This window comes from Bos grunniens, chromosome 28 (genome assembly GCF_055505025.1).
Source record: "Bos grunniens cultivar Pamir isolate PY7600 chromosome 28, Bosgru_T2T1.0, whole genome shotgun sequence".
In the NCBI taxonomy this organism is placed as follows: Eukaryota; Metazoa; Chordata; class Mammalia; order Artiodactyla; family Bovidae; genus Bos; species Bos grunniens.
In genome coordinates this window covers 18,136,473-18,151,471 of record NC_141192.1, presented here as the reverse complement: position 1 = coordinate 18,151,471, position 14,999 = coordinate 18,136,473, and the positions used below count along the sequence as shown (strand labels likewise).

Sequence of the window (14,999 nt, the reverse complement as noted above, 5' to 3'; positions counted from 1 at the left end):
AGATCTCAGAGCTTCATTTTAACTTAATTGTGAATCGGGGTTACAATATAAAACTCACTAGTTTATAACTAACAGTTTAGTTTATAACTAACAGTTGGAGTAAGTTAAGTTTAAAAAGGCATTCCCCTACCCCCCATTTTTCCTGTCAGTTTCAGGAATTGGAGATGTCTAGATAAGACAGGAGTTCCTGAGAGCCTTGGTAGAATATTCACATCTCAAGGCACAGGGAGAGAAAAGCAAGTTTCTCCTAGAACTTGTTCCCTTAGGGTCAGAATTCTGAAAAGATGTCTTATCAAGCTGGCAGAATTAGTTTTGGATTGTCAAATGAGCCCAACCTCGGGCATTTTTCTCCAGAGTCTAAAGAATATCATGGTCACACATTGTTACCAATAATAATAATAATAATTTTGGCGTTAGTCATGGAATCAGAACTAAAAGCCGGTCCAGTTTTGCAGGATGCATCCTAAAGGGCTGTTTTTAGGTACTGAATTTGTGTTTGCCATGTCCACAATTAAAATAGTGCACCTTCTCTAACACAAACACGCACACACACACACACAAAGATAACAACAAACCAATTCCAAAAGGCCCAAAGCCCAATCAGCTCCAAAAGGCTCACTTTGACACAACAGCATAAAAGCCTATACACAAAGAAATTCAAGCCATTTTCCTTCCCTTTTACAAAACAGTTCCAGTTGGTGGTCCCTTCCTGGTGGTCAAAACTGTTCCTGAATCAAACTCAGGTATGCTCACTCAACAAGCAGCAAGGCCAATATACCTAGGCCAGGTTGTGGAGAAAGAAAGTACAGGGTTTATCTGCAGGGCACTCAGCAAGGGGGTGGGGGACAAGCCTCAGATCAATTCCACTTGGTCTTTCCCGGAGGCAGGGGCGGGGGTGGTTATAAAGCAGAACAACAAAGAGGCTGGGATTAATCATCATCTTGGGACTTTTCTGTGACATTTTTTAACCTTTCTTTAAGTTGAAGTGAAGAAGTGAAGTCGCTCAGTTGTGTCCGACTCTTTGCGACCCCATGGACTGTAGCCTACCAGGCTCCTCCGTCCATGGGATTTTCCAGGCAAGAGTACTGGAGTGGGTTGCCATTTCTGTCTCCAGGGGATCTTCCTGACCCAGGGATTGAACCCAGGTCTCCCACGTTGCGTGTAGACGCTTTACAGGCCGAGCCACAATACCTTCTTTAAGTTGAAGTGTAGTCAATTTACAATGTTGTATCAGTTTCCGTATAAAGGTGATTCAGTTATACATGTATGTGTATATGTATGTGTGTGTTTATACATATATATATGTATGTATATATATATATATTCTTTTTCAGATTCTTTTCCATTATAGGTTATTACAAGATATTGAATATAGTTCCCTGTACTTTCTGTGACATTCAGGTTTTGAGAGTCAGGATGTCTCTGAGGGTCACGACCACCTCTGGCCAGGTGGTCCAGGCCTCAGGGGTTTGTTAACTTATCTTGCCCTGGAGAAACCACCTGAGTTTATACATTAACGACATCAATAACAGCAATTCCAGTACGTTAACAATGTTATTCACAACAGCAACCGCAGTACATTAACAATGTTCTCAACAGAAGCAATTTTAGTCATCTGACCCTGGTTGATGAGTGTTCGGTTAGCACAGGGCTGAATTCCGAGGGGAAAAGAAAGGGAATAAAGTTTGGGATAGACACTTTAATCATTAATTCAAAAGGGAACGTGGGTTTAGAAAGACTCTGATTCAATAGGATGGGCCGCCGGAAGGGCTTGAGGGGCTCTGGCAGGGTGAAGCCACGAGGAACTCCAGGCCCCCTCCCCCTCCCCTCCCAACCCGGGAGACGAGCTCTTCCCAGCCTCTCTGAGAGCGAGTAGGGATCCCAGCGTCTCTAAGAGAGTCCCAGGGGAGAGGCGGGCTGAGGCAGCACTGGGAACAAAGACCCACGGAAGGGTCCTACCGAGCGCAGCTCCCCGGGGGCTGGGGCGAGGGCCGCCCACACCCCCCTCAGCTCCTCCCTCTCCTCCCTTGCTTCCACCCAGAGGCCCATCGCGCAGCCAGAGCTGCGCCAACTTCGCCAACGTTTCCCAAGTTGCTGGGGCGCAGGGGTGGGAGCTGGGTGGGGTGAGGAAGAAGAAGAGGAGGAGGAGGAGGCTCCCCGGGCGCCTTGGACGCGGTTCAGGAATCTGCCGCCGCTGCCGGCCGCTCGCGGACTCCGGCCGAGCAGGGAGGGAGCCAGGCAGGACCGCTTGCTCGCTGCGCAGGACGGCGCCCGCCTGGCGCCGCTTTCCGCCCGGCGTGCGAACCGGAGGGGCCGCGCCTCCTTTCCGCCCCGCCGCTGTCCCCCCGGGGGCGGCGCGCAGAGCCGGGGCCACGAGGGCACTGGAGTCCCAGAGCTGCTTCTGCCTGGTCCTGCCGGGAGGAGGGCAAAGTTGCGGGCGGATGCTGCCGGCGCCGGACCCTAGCCTCGGAGAGTCGGATCCACCCCCGCTGGAGGAGGCTCCGTGGCGGGGTAAGTAGGGCGACCGCATCCCCGGAGCTGCCGCCGGGCGTAGGGGGAGGCGGCCCAATGGTGCACACCCCGACCATCCCTGATCGGGCGCGCGCGCCAAACTTTGGAAGAAGAGGGGAAGAAACCGAAGGTGGGAGAGGGAGTTCTCGGCTCGGGGCAAGTTCCACGCAGGCACCCACACCTCCAGACCCACTGCAGCCAGATTCACAACTGCCTGATACGCACAGCTCATCACCCATCGAGCCACAGGCAACGCATGCACGCCACACCGACCGCTTCAGCCCGACTGTACAATTCTGGGAGTGTTTGGATCTTTTACACCAAGCATGTGTCCTCCAGCCCTCAAGTAAATCCACTGTCTTTGTCTGCTGCCCCACAGTGAGGCGTCCCCAAAGCGAGACTGGCCAGGAGAGGGGCTGCCTTGGCTTTGAAAAGTCGTGGCCAGCACCTCGAGGCTGACTGAGGAGTGGGGAGGAGAAATCAGACATTGCAGTCGGCTCTCCGGGTTCGTCAGGATTGAGTTTGGTGTGGAAACTCAGTGTCTGGTTGATGTGTCTGGGTGTGCGCCGTCCTTCCGGAGGCGAGGCCGGGAGAAAGGAGGGAGTGATTCATAAACTCAGATCCGCCAGTGTTAGGGTCTGTGAGCAGAGAAGACTGGCAGGCAGTGATGCCCTGGACAGCTGGGTGGTGGCAGTGACAGGGCCTGAGAGGGAAGCACAGACCCTTCCCCCGAGCGGATGTGCTTCCTCACAGGGACTTCCAGGGGATGGGCTGAGGAGATTCCGGCCGTGTGTGTGTAAAACGTGGTGAAAGGGAAAGGGAAGTCCGACTCTTTGCAACCCCATGGACTGTAGCCTACCAGGCTTCTTAGTCCATGGGATTTTCCAGGCAAGAATACTGGAGTGGGGTGCCATTGCCTTCTCCAGGAGATCTTCCCGACCCAGGGACTGAACCCGGGTCTACCGCATTGTAGGTAGACGATTTACCGTCTGAGCCACCAGGGAAGCCCGTAAAACGTGGTAGGGGATGTTTAAGACTGAGTTTGTGGAGAAAGCATGGCGGTCCTGAAGTCTTATTTTCACTGCAACTGAAGTTGTATCTGATTTTGGATACCCTGGTGTCCTGGGACTCCAGGACGTTTCAAAGGTTGTCCTGGATCTAGTACAGTGCCAAGCATGTCGCTGGTACTCAATAAATAGTTGTCGAACAATGACACCCATAATTTACATGTGTTAGGGACATTCTATGAGCCAAGCCAGGTGGCCTCAGATGGGTTGGAAGTGGTTTTTCGGCAGAGGACGGGGCCCTGAGTGGTTCCAGGGAGCCCTGCTTGATCCGTTTAGCCCAAGTAGCACATTCCATTGTGCCCTGTGGGCTGGCACTGGGGGCCTGAGTTTCAACACTGGCCTCTGCTTCCCTAAGAGGGGCAGTAAGAAAGGCTCCATGTCTGCATCTGGCTAAGCTGGGAGTGTCGTGGGATCTTCTTCCTGGCTCCTACTGCCCTGGAAGGAGATGAATTCTCATGAAGGATCCAGGAGCTGTGTCCTGCATCAGTGGCCTGGTTCTTTGGTGGCAGCAGGTGGAAGCGTGGTCACAGTCCCTGTACCGAGTACTGGGTGGGTTCCTCTGCACCAGCTGGCATGAGCTTCCCAGAGGAGTGGAAACATCTCATGTTCCCGGAACTGGGATTGCAAGCAATCTTGGGACTGATTCCCTACTGGCATGGAATTGGGAACATGCAACGATGCGGTGGCGACTTGGCCGTGTAATCAGAAAGAAATGTGTCGTTCCCCACCCCCACCCTCACCCCTTGTCACTAGGTTTGGTGTGCATTTCAAGTATCTAAATGGTCTTAATGCTGAAATTAGCAAAGTTTGTGGGCAGCACCCAGGAATGTGGTCCCAGACGAGAGTGCAATCTGGGCTTGGCCACCCCCAGTCTCAGGGGGAGTGCTGCAGCCAGTCCCTTCCCATATCACCTTTCCACCTTAATTATGTCTTCTGTGAGTCACGAGCTCTACATTACCTCCCGATAAATAGCATCTTATCACCATTTTACAGATTAGGAAACTGAGGTTCAGAAAAGTTAAGTAACGTTTTGGGGGTCACACAGCTGGTGAGGGAACAAAGCCAGGATTTGAAACTGGACAGTCTGACTCAGGAACCCATGCTGCTTCCACCACGCCCAGCTGCCTCTAAGGTCCCTAACTGGTTCTCCATAGCAACAAGGAAGCAACACTGAAGCACTTACTGGGTCCTGGGGCCCCTGACTGCAGTCCTCTTTTTATACTCACTCTGCCCAACCTGGCTTATACCGTGGATCATGGAAATCAAAGGATAGGTGCCATCAGGCTGCTACAGCCTTCCATATGCATCTGGAGTCGGGAAACAGAGGGGGCCTGGGAGTGATTGTGGGGCAGATATGAGGGTAATTCCAGTGAGAGATGATTCATTGCTTATCTGAGAAATGGGGACAAAGCTACCACTGTGACCATACAAGTCACAAGTTTGGCAGAAACTGCCAGGTAAACATCATCAAATGGATTACTATGTTCTTTTCCCCTTCTGGTCTTTTCCTATTACACAGGAAAATCAGCCCTCCCTGAATATCCATGGGCAGGTCCTTTCCCCCAACCCCACACACCCCCACGAGAGCTACACTCCGTGGCACTGTCTGGTCCTCAGGAGAGATGGACAGGCAGAGCTGAGATAGCCAGGGCTGTGATAACCACATGGCTGTCTGGTCCCCAGCTTACGCTTTCTCACACAACCCCCACAGAGGGACAGCAGTTACCGTTCCACTTTGCAGATGAGGAAATGAGGCTCAGAGGGGTGCGGTGGCTGCCCAAGGTCACAAAGCTAAGAAGGAAGTGTAAGTTGAGAGTCCCTTGGACAGCAAGGAGATCAAACCAATCCATCTTAAAGGAAATCGGTCCTAAATATTCATTGGAAGGACTGATGCTGAAGCTCCAATACTTTGGCCAACTGATGCGAAGAAAAAACTCACTGAAAAGACCCTAATGCTGGGACAGATTGAAGGCAAAAGGAGAAGAGGGCTGCAGGGGATGAGGTGGTTAGATAGCATCACTAACTCAATGAACATGAATCTGAACAAACTCCAGGAGACAGTGAAGGACAGGGAAGCCTGGCATGCTGCAGTTCATGGGGTCACAAAGAGTCGGACATGACTTAGCAACTGAACAACAGCAAATGTGAATTATGCTGCCTTCAGGACTCCCTTCCAGGCACTTAGCGACAGCTGTGTTCTCTGCCTGGTTGGTACTCTATCTCCCTAGCCCCAGGGCTGAGAGGGGGTACCCCTGCTGGAGCAGAGTCGCCACAGCACTGCCTACCCCCATCTCTACCCCCAGTGCCTCTGATACAGATGTTCATGGTATGGGGAAAGCTGGCAACCTTAAACAAGGGGCAGAGGATAAGCACAGCCCAGCCAGCCTTGCCCACCTTCCACAGTAAGCCCACCTGGGTGAGTGCCAGAGCCTTTATAGTGCTGAGCTGCATAGATACTGGAGCCCTCTCCCTGCTTCACTGTGGCGTGGACTCACTGTCAGGATGGAAGCTGGGAGACTGGGCATGGGGAGAAGCTGCCCCATCCAAAGGGTGGGGTTATTCATCTTTGTCCCCTGGCTCCATTCCAGTGTGTGACACACGGCGGTACTTAGGGACTTTCTCAGAGGATGGGTGAAGACCAGGGAGCAGCTGTGAGTGCCTCTGCTGGAAAGTGATAAAGCAGGGAGCCAAGTATCAGTCATGTGGAAATGCTCAGACGGGCCTCTGCCCTTCACGAAGTCATGCAGGAAGAAAGGAAAACAGCTCTCCTTTTCATTCTTTAAACAGAAATACTTGTCCCCTTTTCTTGTCTGATGCTTAAACAGGTGGTAGCTACGCTGCCTGTCCTGCTCTGAGCTTGCAGATTCCACGGCTTGTGCCCCTGGTAGGCTGGACAGCCTGTTCTGTGCTTGAAGGTCTCCGCCTTTGTCTTCATCGACCTAAATCTGGCAGTTGCTCCCGCACACCCCAGCACATCCCTGCTTCTGCAAGCTTGGAAGGAGGGGCATGCAGGCCATGGGAGCCCCTGAGCACCAGTAACTTCAGGTCTCTACAGCCCATCTCTCCTTCTCTATGCCTCTCCCCACCTCCATGCCTCCCCTTACCCTCCTGCCCCACAAAGATGGCTATGTGCTGAGGGACCATGGTTGTTTGCGCTCTGGGAAATTTATCAGTGGAATTCCAGAAGGCTCTCTGAAAAGGACTTGAAGGGAAAAGTGTGGAAAATAAATAAGCCAGTTAGTCCCCAGCTCAGCCTCTCCTGAATGCCGCAAGTAAACAGCTGGCCTGGGAAGCTCTGTCTTGGCCTCCGTGCTTTCACCTGGCTCACTGGGGGCCTCACCAGGTCCCTCCTTCCTGCCTCTGCCCGTCCAGCCCCTCCTCCTTGCCTTTGGGAGCCTCAAAAGTCAGGGAACACCCCCACCTCCGGCCTGGCCTTGTGCTGCGGGATGCTGGCACACTGGTGGCTGGGGAAACAGGAGCTTGTGGGAGAGGAGACCGCCCGAGGCTCCGGCACAGCCCTGCTCCGTCTGAGCAAGTCTCCCCGCTTCCGCCCTGCTCAGCAAGGCAGGGTGGTCTCTCGTGGTGAGTTTGACTTTGATGATGAAGAATGGTGGGGCTTTTTCCAATTTTGTGGCATCTAAGAAAGATTTGCATCTTAATCATCAGTTTAGAGTGAATGGAGCAAAGCTGATTTTCTCCAAGGTGGGCTCACATGTGAAGAAACCCTCAAAACCCCGTTTACATTGTGGGGCTTCCTGGACTAACCAGCAGGTCAGGGGTCAGGGGTCTTTGCTTTTGAGCAGAGTTCTATCAGCTTAGGCCCTGTTTAGGGTGCTGGTGGTGTGAGTTCACAACAGTGTTTTCAAGAGGCTCAAGCACTCTTATAAGTTCTCTGTCTGGGGGGGTAGGAAGTAAACTCGTGATACGTTAATACCTTCCTTTGATTCAGCTGACCCACTCCAAACCCAGCGTCCGGTAAGAAGGGACGAACCAGGTTGCCAGGATGGGGGTAGCTCCCCAGTGGGACTGCCAGTTCAGGACTCCGCTTCAGTCACAGGGAGTGGCCGGGGGAGGGGGGGCTTCCCACTGTTGTGGCTGTGCCTACCAGGTCAGCAAACTGAACCCCCTGGGATCCGGGGAATGGGCACCAGCCCTAGACTGGTCCTGCCCCCATGCCGGAGCCCTTTGTCCTGTGGTTGCCAGGCTTCTGAGAGGCAAGTTAAGGGGTAAGCCCTGTGGCTTGCAGTCTTGGAAAAGAGACTGCAAGCCCACATACTCACAGATTAACACAAATCACTATGGGCCAGAGTACACTCACACATACACAGAGAGAGAGAAAGATAAGCACAGCAATACACTCATCCCAAAAGACAAATTATGAGATAGTGCCCTCTGTACGACTTAGTAGCTGTGTGACCGTGGACAAGTTACTTAACCTCTCTGGGCCTTAGTTTCCTAGAAAAGGGGGGATGGTAATAGGTTATAAGTAATAAGGCTATAAATGAATTTGTATTTGTGAGGAGTTTAGAAATGTGCCCTAACTATTGCTCACCACATACTCTTTGCCCCACACACTCAGGCCCAAGTACGCAAGACCTCCCAGAGAGGTGCTCACAAACTTGTCAGCAAATAGGATCAGTCACTTTGCACTTTCTGAGTCCTGGTTCTCAGGATGCATGGCATTCTCTGTACTAGGCTTGAATTAGAACTTATTAGGAAGATCATTCCACTTTCCCTTAGGAAGATCTTTATTTTAGAACAATGTGGGCACTGACTCCCCCAGAGAAGGTTATGATTCCTTTAGCAGCATCAGTTTTCACCCTGGGTTTCATGGCACCCCGGAGTTCAACAAGGACCCCTCAGAGGCCTGATGGAGGGGGGTTCCAGGCCTCTCCCCCATTTATCTGTTCTACATATTGGGTTTCCTAGGAAAGTTCTGGTTCATAAGAAGGCTCCACAGCTTAGACAGTTGAAAGCTCCCCGCTACAGGCTGGCCCGATCCCATCCTGTGTGCGCCTGTCCCAGCATGCCACGTGACACCCGTGCCCAGGCGGGCCCCTACAGCTACCTGAGCCCTGGCCCGGGGCCTCTCCCACTCCCTTCCCTGCTTCCCTCCTCCTCTCCGCTCCAGCTGCCTCGCCATCTGCAGGATTCTGCAAAGTGCTAACATGTCTGAGCCAAAATAGCACTATCAGAGGAAATATTTTGAAAACAAACTGGGCCACCCCCCTGGCTGAGACTGCATGATTTTCAGCAAAGCATTTCACAACTTCTGAGGTGGGTGGGCGGGGCCGTCTGAAGAGGCTGGGGCCCTGAATCTGCAGGGTTAGGACAGACAGGCCTGAAGAGGCCCAAGATTATTGCAAACCTAGAACCAGGAAGGGGAGGTTATCCTCACAGGATAAAGAAATAAAAGCCTCTGTGACCACAGAGGTCAGGACCCGTCCTCTTCTGCCTTTGACAGATGCCACTGCCCTTTCACTTTTCCACCTCCTTATGCATCTGGCGCAGAGGCCTTGGGGCTGGGGACACAGGAGATAGCTGGTGCTAACAGTTGGCTGCACACCCTGTGCTTAATTAGTGCTGTCGGGGCCCACATTCAGAGTCTTCACTGGAAGCTCTGGCAGCAGGTACCGTGTGATCACCGTTGTACAGACCGGCAGACAGAACCAGACAGACGGGGAAGTTGCTGGGACCCCGCTGCTGGTGAGCGCAGAGCTGGGTCTGAGCCCTGCTGCCTCACTCCAGAGTCAGTGCTCCTGACCCTGGGTGTATCCACCTTGCTGGAGCCTCGACTGGAGGGGCGGAACGGCTCAGCGGGACAGTCCTCTCGTTACTGTGACCAGGGTACACCCTACTCACAACACTCTCTCCTTCCTTCTTTTCTCATGGCCAGCTGCCTTCACCCTCAGGCCTCAGCTTAGATGTCTCCTTCTAGAAGCCTCCGTCAGTGGCCCTCTCTGTGGCTGCCTGCACGTCCCCATCCTCACACTCTGCCTTGCTCTGTTGCGCCAGCTGCTTTTGTGCTCTGTGGTCTCCACCGGGCAGTGAGCTCTGTGAGCAGGACAGAGTCTGCCTTGTTCTCACGTGTCTCCAGTGTCCCGTGCAGCCCCCGGCAAGCACTGAGCACCCATGCCTGACTGGGGAGCACAAATGATGGGTGTGACACTGGGCCCCAGGAGGAAGGAGGCATGGGACAGTGCCCAGTCTCCCAGGAGAGGATGCTGCTGTTAGGGAGGGATCTGAGTCTAGGCAGAGGTGGTGGAGTCATAGTGAGTGGGAGAGGGCAGCTGATGTGGACCAGAGGCCCTGTATGGGACCAGGAAGGAATGGGAGAGTGGGACCCTGGGTGGATTGCCTCTTGTGGTCACTACCCTGTGGGCTCTGGGCTGGGATCCCGAGGATGGGCCTGAAACCCTCCAAGAGACCCTTTGGAGTTAAGCAGACTGTGCAGTATGGGCCCTAACAGCACGCAGTTCTCAGTCCTTTCCCCTCACTGGACGGACGTCCATTCATCTTCTTCTGGGTCTCAAACCCAACCCTCTCGGCCGCAGAAGCCCCCATGAGTAAGCCCTTTTCCCCGAGCAGAGTCACAGAAGCCCAGCTGGCAAGATGCCTCCTGGGGGTGGTTCCAGCTGCAGCCTCTGAGCTGTCCTCGCAGAAGTAGGAGGGCCCTTAGTGCTGGGCTCCCCTCCACGCCACCCAGGGAGCACACGTGTGGTGCTCTGACCAGGGTGCTCTGGCCTTGGGTGCCTGCTCATGCCTGACACCACGCCGGGCAGAAGGTGCCTCCAGGCTAGAAGAGGGCAGGACACCTGGGCACGAATAACCACCTTGGAGTCCAACGGTAATGAGCCCACACAGGTGCACATGAGGGAGGATCTGGGGATGGTTTCACAGAGCAGGTGGGCTTCCAGCGCAAAGAGGCGAGCCCGGGCAGCAAGCACAGGTATGGGCAGGTTCAGATCGAGTGCAGAGGTGGGTGAGGAGTCTAGCTGCACTGAACTGCAGTGTGTGGGATGGACGAAGAAGAGAGAGAGAGAAGAGACAGGGAGGAGGTGGTTACACGTGCAAGCTCTGGAGCCAGGCTGTCTGCATGAGGAGCCTCCGTCCGCAGTCACTGCTGTGTGACCATGGCCAAGCTGCTTAGCCTCTCTATGCCTCACTTTTATCACCTGTAAAATGGAGATACTAATAGTATCCACTACATGGCGGTGAGCTCCAGGAGTTGGTGATGGACAGGGAGGCCTGGCGTGCTGCGATTCATGGGGTCACAAGAGTCGGACACGACTGAGCAACTGAACTGAACTGAACATGGCGGTGATAGGAGAATAAAATGAAGAGTGACCTATCATCCTTTTATTTTTTAAGGCAACTAGCAAAGTAAATTGAGGTCAGATCATAGAGGCCTTTGGAGGTCAAGCTTTCTGTTTGCTAAACACCCGCTGTATGCCAATCACTTTACAAACCTTCTCACTAAGCAACCTACAACTAATAAAACAAAATTATTAGCACTGCCTCCATTTTATAGATGAGGCAACTGAGGCTCAGAGAGGTAGGGTAGCCTGCCCAAGGTCACTCGGCCAGGTAGAAGCAGAGGCAGTAGTAAAACGCAGGTCTGTCTGGCGCTTAGGTCTTTCTTCAACACGGAGATTAGAGAGACATGACGGAGGCAGCCTGGGGACCTCCCCTGGGCCGGGGCTCACGGCCAGAAGCAGAGCATGGGTAGAAGAGCCATGGGTCCCTAGGCTGGAGAGGGTGGTAACAGGGAAGGAAAGGTTCAGGCAAGGAGATGAGGATGCCCCGGAGCCACAGCACACCGCTCACTGTTCAGAGCCCAGGGACAAGCTGTTGAGTCACTCTGGGAAAACATGGCATCACTGAGTTTTGCTGTGTGCTGCCCACCTGCCATTTCTCGTGCCCAGAGCCTTGCAAGGGCACCTGCACACCCAGGTAGCAGGACCAGGTCAGCTCCCCGGCTTCCTGCCCTGAGCTCTCCCCAACCTCTGTCTCCCATCTTCCCACTGCCCCCCTCCCACTCCAGCCCCACCTGGATGCGGCAGGAGCTTCTGGAAGTGATGATGGGCATAAAGAGCTTCCAAAAGGACCTCCATGCCAAGCCTGCGACTGGAATCTTGGGTGAGAAGAGACTGCTGGGTTGAAGTTTTAGAGCTGCTTTTCCCTTAAGAATGGTGCTGCTATTCCACTGGAATCACTTCTTAAAAGTAAAAGTGTGCCCAGCACTATGCCAGGTGCCAGCAGCCTCCGCCTTCTTGGAAGGTACAGCTGAGAATCTGCGAGCTCTTTATGTACTAGGCGTCCTCAGGTTAAGTGATTTATTTGCGTCAATCTGATTGCATGAAGTAGCCCCATTTTATAGATGCCATCCCTGAGGCCCAGAAGGCTAGGTGACTTGTCCAAGGTCACATAGCCAGAATTCAAACCCTTGGCTCTCCTATTCCAGGTGTACTTAGCCACTCCGGGCTCAAGTAAAGCCACTGGACAATCATAGAAGGTGGGGTGTACCGAACCTATGTCTGCCGAATGATGCAGTGCAGACAGGAAATTCCAGGAGAATTTTCATCTCAAGAGTGTGGGTCACTCCCCAGAGCTTGTTGGAGGTTGTGAATATATATAAGAAGTAACAGAGAGCTCCCAGGTTCCTTGGCTGAGCAAACCCTGCTGACGTGGCCATTTGGGGTGAGACTCTTCCCACTGGAAGGAGCACCGGGGCTCGGAGCGGGGTGGGGGGTGGGGTGGGCGGTGTGTCTGTCCTGGTTTTGGTGGGCCTGACCTGGAAAAGGAGTATGAGTCAAGCGAGGGGCGAGTGCCAGCTTCCTCAACCCAGTCCACGGCACAGGATGCCAGGCTGCTGCAGCTGCTGCTGCCACTCCCCACGCCCTCCCAGCCAGCAGGAGGGGCTGGTGGCCAGCCCTGTGCTGAGTGGCACCCTCTCACCCACACCACAACCTAGCTAGAGGGGCACAGTTCTTCCCAATTCACAGGTTAGGACGCTGAAGCTTAGAGAAGTTTTCTGGTGCGCTGGAACTCCTTTGGCAGGAAAACGGAGGGACTGAGACTCCTAAGTCTCCCTTTTGCTAAGAGACCAACGGGAAGAGGGAGGGGTTAGCCTGCCCTCTGACACTGAGCCACACAGGCTGGCTGCTCTCAGACTAGTATTTCTGATTCATCTGTCATCACCAGATCCCTGTGTTGCAGGATGAATAACCTCTGGGGTGAGAAAAGCTTTGATTCCCTTGGGCCATGAGTCACTATTTCTCTGGGAGCACTTTTGAAGCCATAGAGCTTCTCCCCAGGCTTTGGAGGGGAGCAGGTTCCTTCTCTGCTTGAGTGCCAGCCCCACCCTGGCCCTGACACTGCCTGCTTGGGGAAGGGCCAGGAAACAAGAGGCCTCCACCAGAGGCCCTGCCTCAGTGATTACCCAACATGTTACCCCCGCCTTACTCTCAGCAGACAGGTGCCACATTCCCAGAGGTCTATGGGGTCTGCAGCCTTGAGGGGTCCCTTGTCCCCTTTAATGCCCGAGGCCCACGTGGTGAGCACAAGTCCACTTGTCCCCCCTCCCCCAGGCATGTCTGGGAATCCCCCAGGACTCCACTGTCTGCAGGGTGGCTCCTCCTGGCACTTCCTCTCCGCACAGGAGGGAGGGGACCCAAGCCAGCTCCTCCCATCTTGTCAGTCTCAGGCCCAGTCACTAAAGAAATAATTTCTGGAGAGCTGTCACTTTTCTCACAGAGAAAGCAGACTGTTAAGTTCGGCTGTAGGGGTAGTTTTGCTTCTCACCGCCCCCAAGTTTTCCTTCTGGGATGGGATTCTGGCTTTGCCTCTGCTTAAATTCAAAAGCCTGTTCAGATGACTCTTCCAAAATGAGAGTCTCACCTCAAAGGAACTTTGCCTTTCCTTCTACAGGTAGTAAACTGGCACCTGCTTTTATTTTATTTTTAGTTTTATTAATTTTATCAAAGTAACTAATCTAGGCCCACGGTATAAAATTGGAAAGGTACAAAAGGATGCATGGTGGTGAAACCTCTTTCCCAGGACTGACTCAGACACCCAGGTCTTTCCTCGAAAGCAACCAGCATTATCAGTTTCTTGTGTATAAGCTGCTTTTAAATTGTCCAGTTTTAGAACTTATGGTTTGCCTTGGGGGGAAGAGATAGTTAGGGAGTTTGGGATCGACATGTACACACTGCTATATTTAAAATGGCAACCCACAGGGAGCTCAGCCTGGTGCTCTGCGATGACCTATAGGGGTGGCAGGGCGGGAGGGGATATACGTATATTTATGGCTGATTCATGTCATTGTATGGCAGAAACCAACACAACACTGTAAAGCAAATAAGATGGCTAACCAGCAAGGAGCTACCGTATAGCACAGGGATCTCTGCTCAGTGTTATGTGGCCGCCCGGATGGGAGAGGAGTTTGGGAGAGAGTGGATACATGTGTGTATATGTATGGCTGAGTCCCTTTGCTGTCCACCTTAAACTATCACAACACTTAATCAGCTACACACCAATGTAAAATAAGCTGTCCTTTACGAGCTGCCCTGGCTGCCCACGTCCTAGCCCCCACTCCTCAGTGGTCACCTGGGATTCACCCACGCAGCATAGCCAGAGGCCCTCACATCCCTCATCCCGGCAGCCCCAGGGAGCCAGCCCGAGGTTGTCCCCATCTACAGCGAGTGGCTCCTCCAGGCTCCAGGCTGCCCCTTGTCCATTCTCCCCTCTGGTCTGGCTGGGCGGGGGCCCGCAGCCGGGGCCTGTGGGGTCAGGGCCTGGCGATGGGGATCTGACCAGACCATGCCGCCTCTTGGCCAGACTGAGTGTTCCGAGTCCGCTAGGGGCACACAGATAGGGCGCATCCTTCACTCCTATTCTGAGTATAACCAGAGACCTGCGTGCTCCTCTCCCCACCCGCTTTCCTCTCCCCGCCTCTACTCCCTTCCCTTCCTCCCTGCTCCTCCCCTCCTTTCTTCTTCAGTCCGTGCTGTTCAGCAAACAGTAAAATGAATCTGAAAGTGCCAAGAATGGCACAAGGCAGAGATGAGTGCCGCTAGTTGAGCCCAGTCCCTGAGAATGGCCTTCAGCAGACTTGCCCTTCACATCCCTTCACAGCCTTGTACCTCCTGCTGGGTGACCTTGGGCTTAGCTAAGTAGGTGACCACTTAGCTTCTTGGAACCTCCCTTTCTCAGCTGCTAAGGAAAGAAAGGGCGGCAACCAGGGTCCAAAGGGCTGCCTGGAGAACCTGGAGCTGCCAAAGGGCTTTCTAAGAGGGTGACAAGTTTGAAGCGTGGGAGGGGGCAGTGCTCTTCTTCTAAGGGAATGGGCTCTGGGCACCTGTGAGGTCTGGGCTCAGCCCTAGAGCATGCATGGGGGAGGGGTGGCCCTTCGGGCAGCAC

At 53.6% G+C, this 14,999-nt stretch overlaps 1 protein-coding gene and 1 long non-coding RNA gene across 15 annotated transcripts in view; one reads left to right on the top strand and one right to left on the bottom strand.

Annotated features, from left to right (window-relative positions):
- Window positions 1–14,999, bottom strand: part of LOC147342942 (uncharacterized) — a 46,371-nt gene that overhangs the window by 12,184 nt on the left and 19,188 nt on the right. The gene's annotated exons all lie outside the window — the stretch shown is intronic.
- The window catches only part of CHST3 (carbohydrate sulfotransferase 3), a 37,972-nt gene continuing 25,341 nt past the window's right edge, over window positions 2,369–14,999 (top strand). For 10 of the 14 annotated variants that reach the window (XM_086382169.1, XM_086382167.1, XM_086382165.1 and 7 more), the window contains exon 1: window positions 2,369–2,511. The gene's annotated coding sequence lies outside the window, so the exon portion shown is untranslated. Of the gene's footprint in view, window positions 2,512–11,622; window positions 11,718–14,999 lie in introns of all 14 variants that reach the window. The other 4 variants (XM_086382171.1, XM_086382168.1, XM_086382166.1 and 1 more) reach the window with 1 other exon arrangement.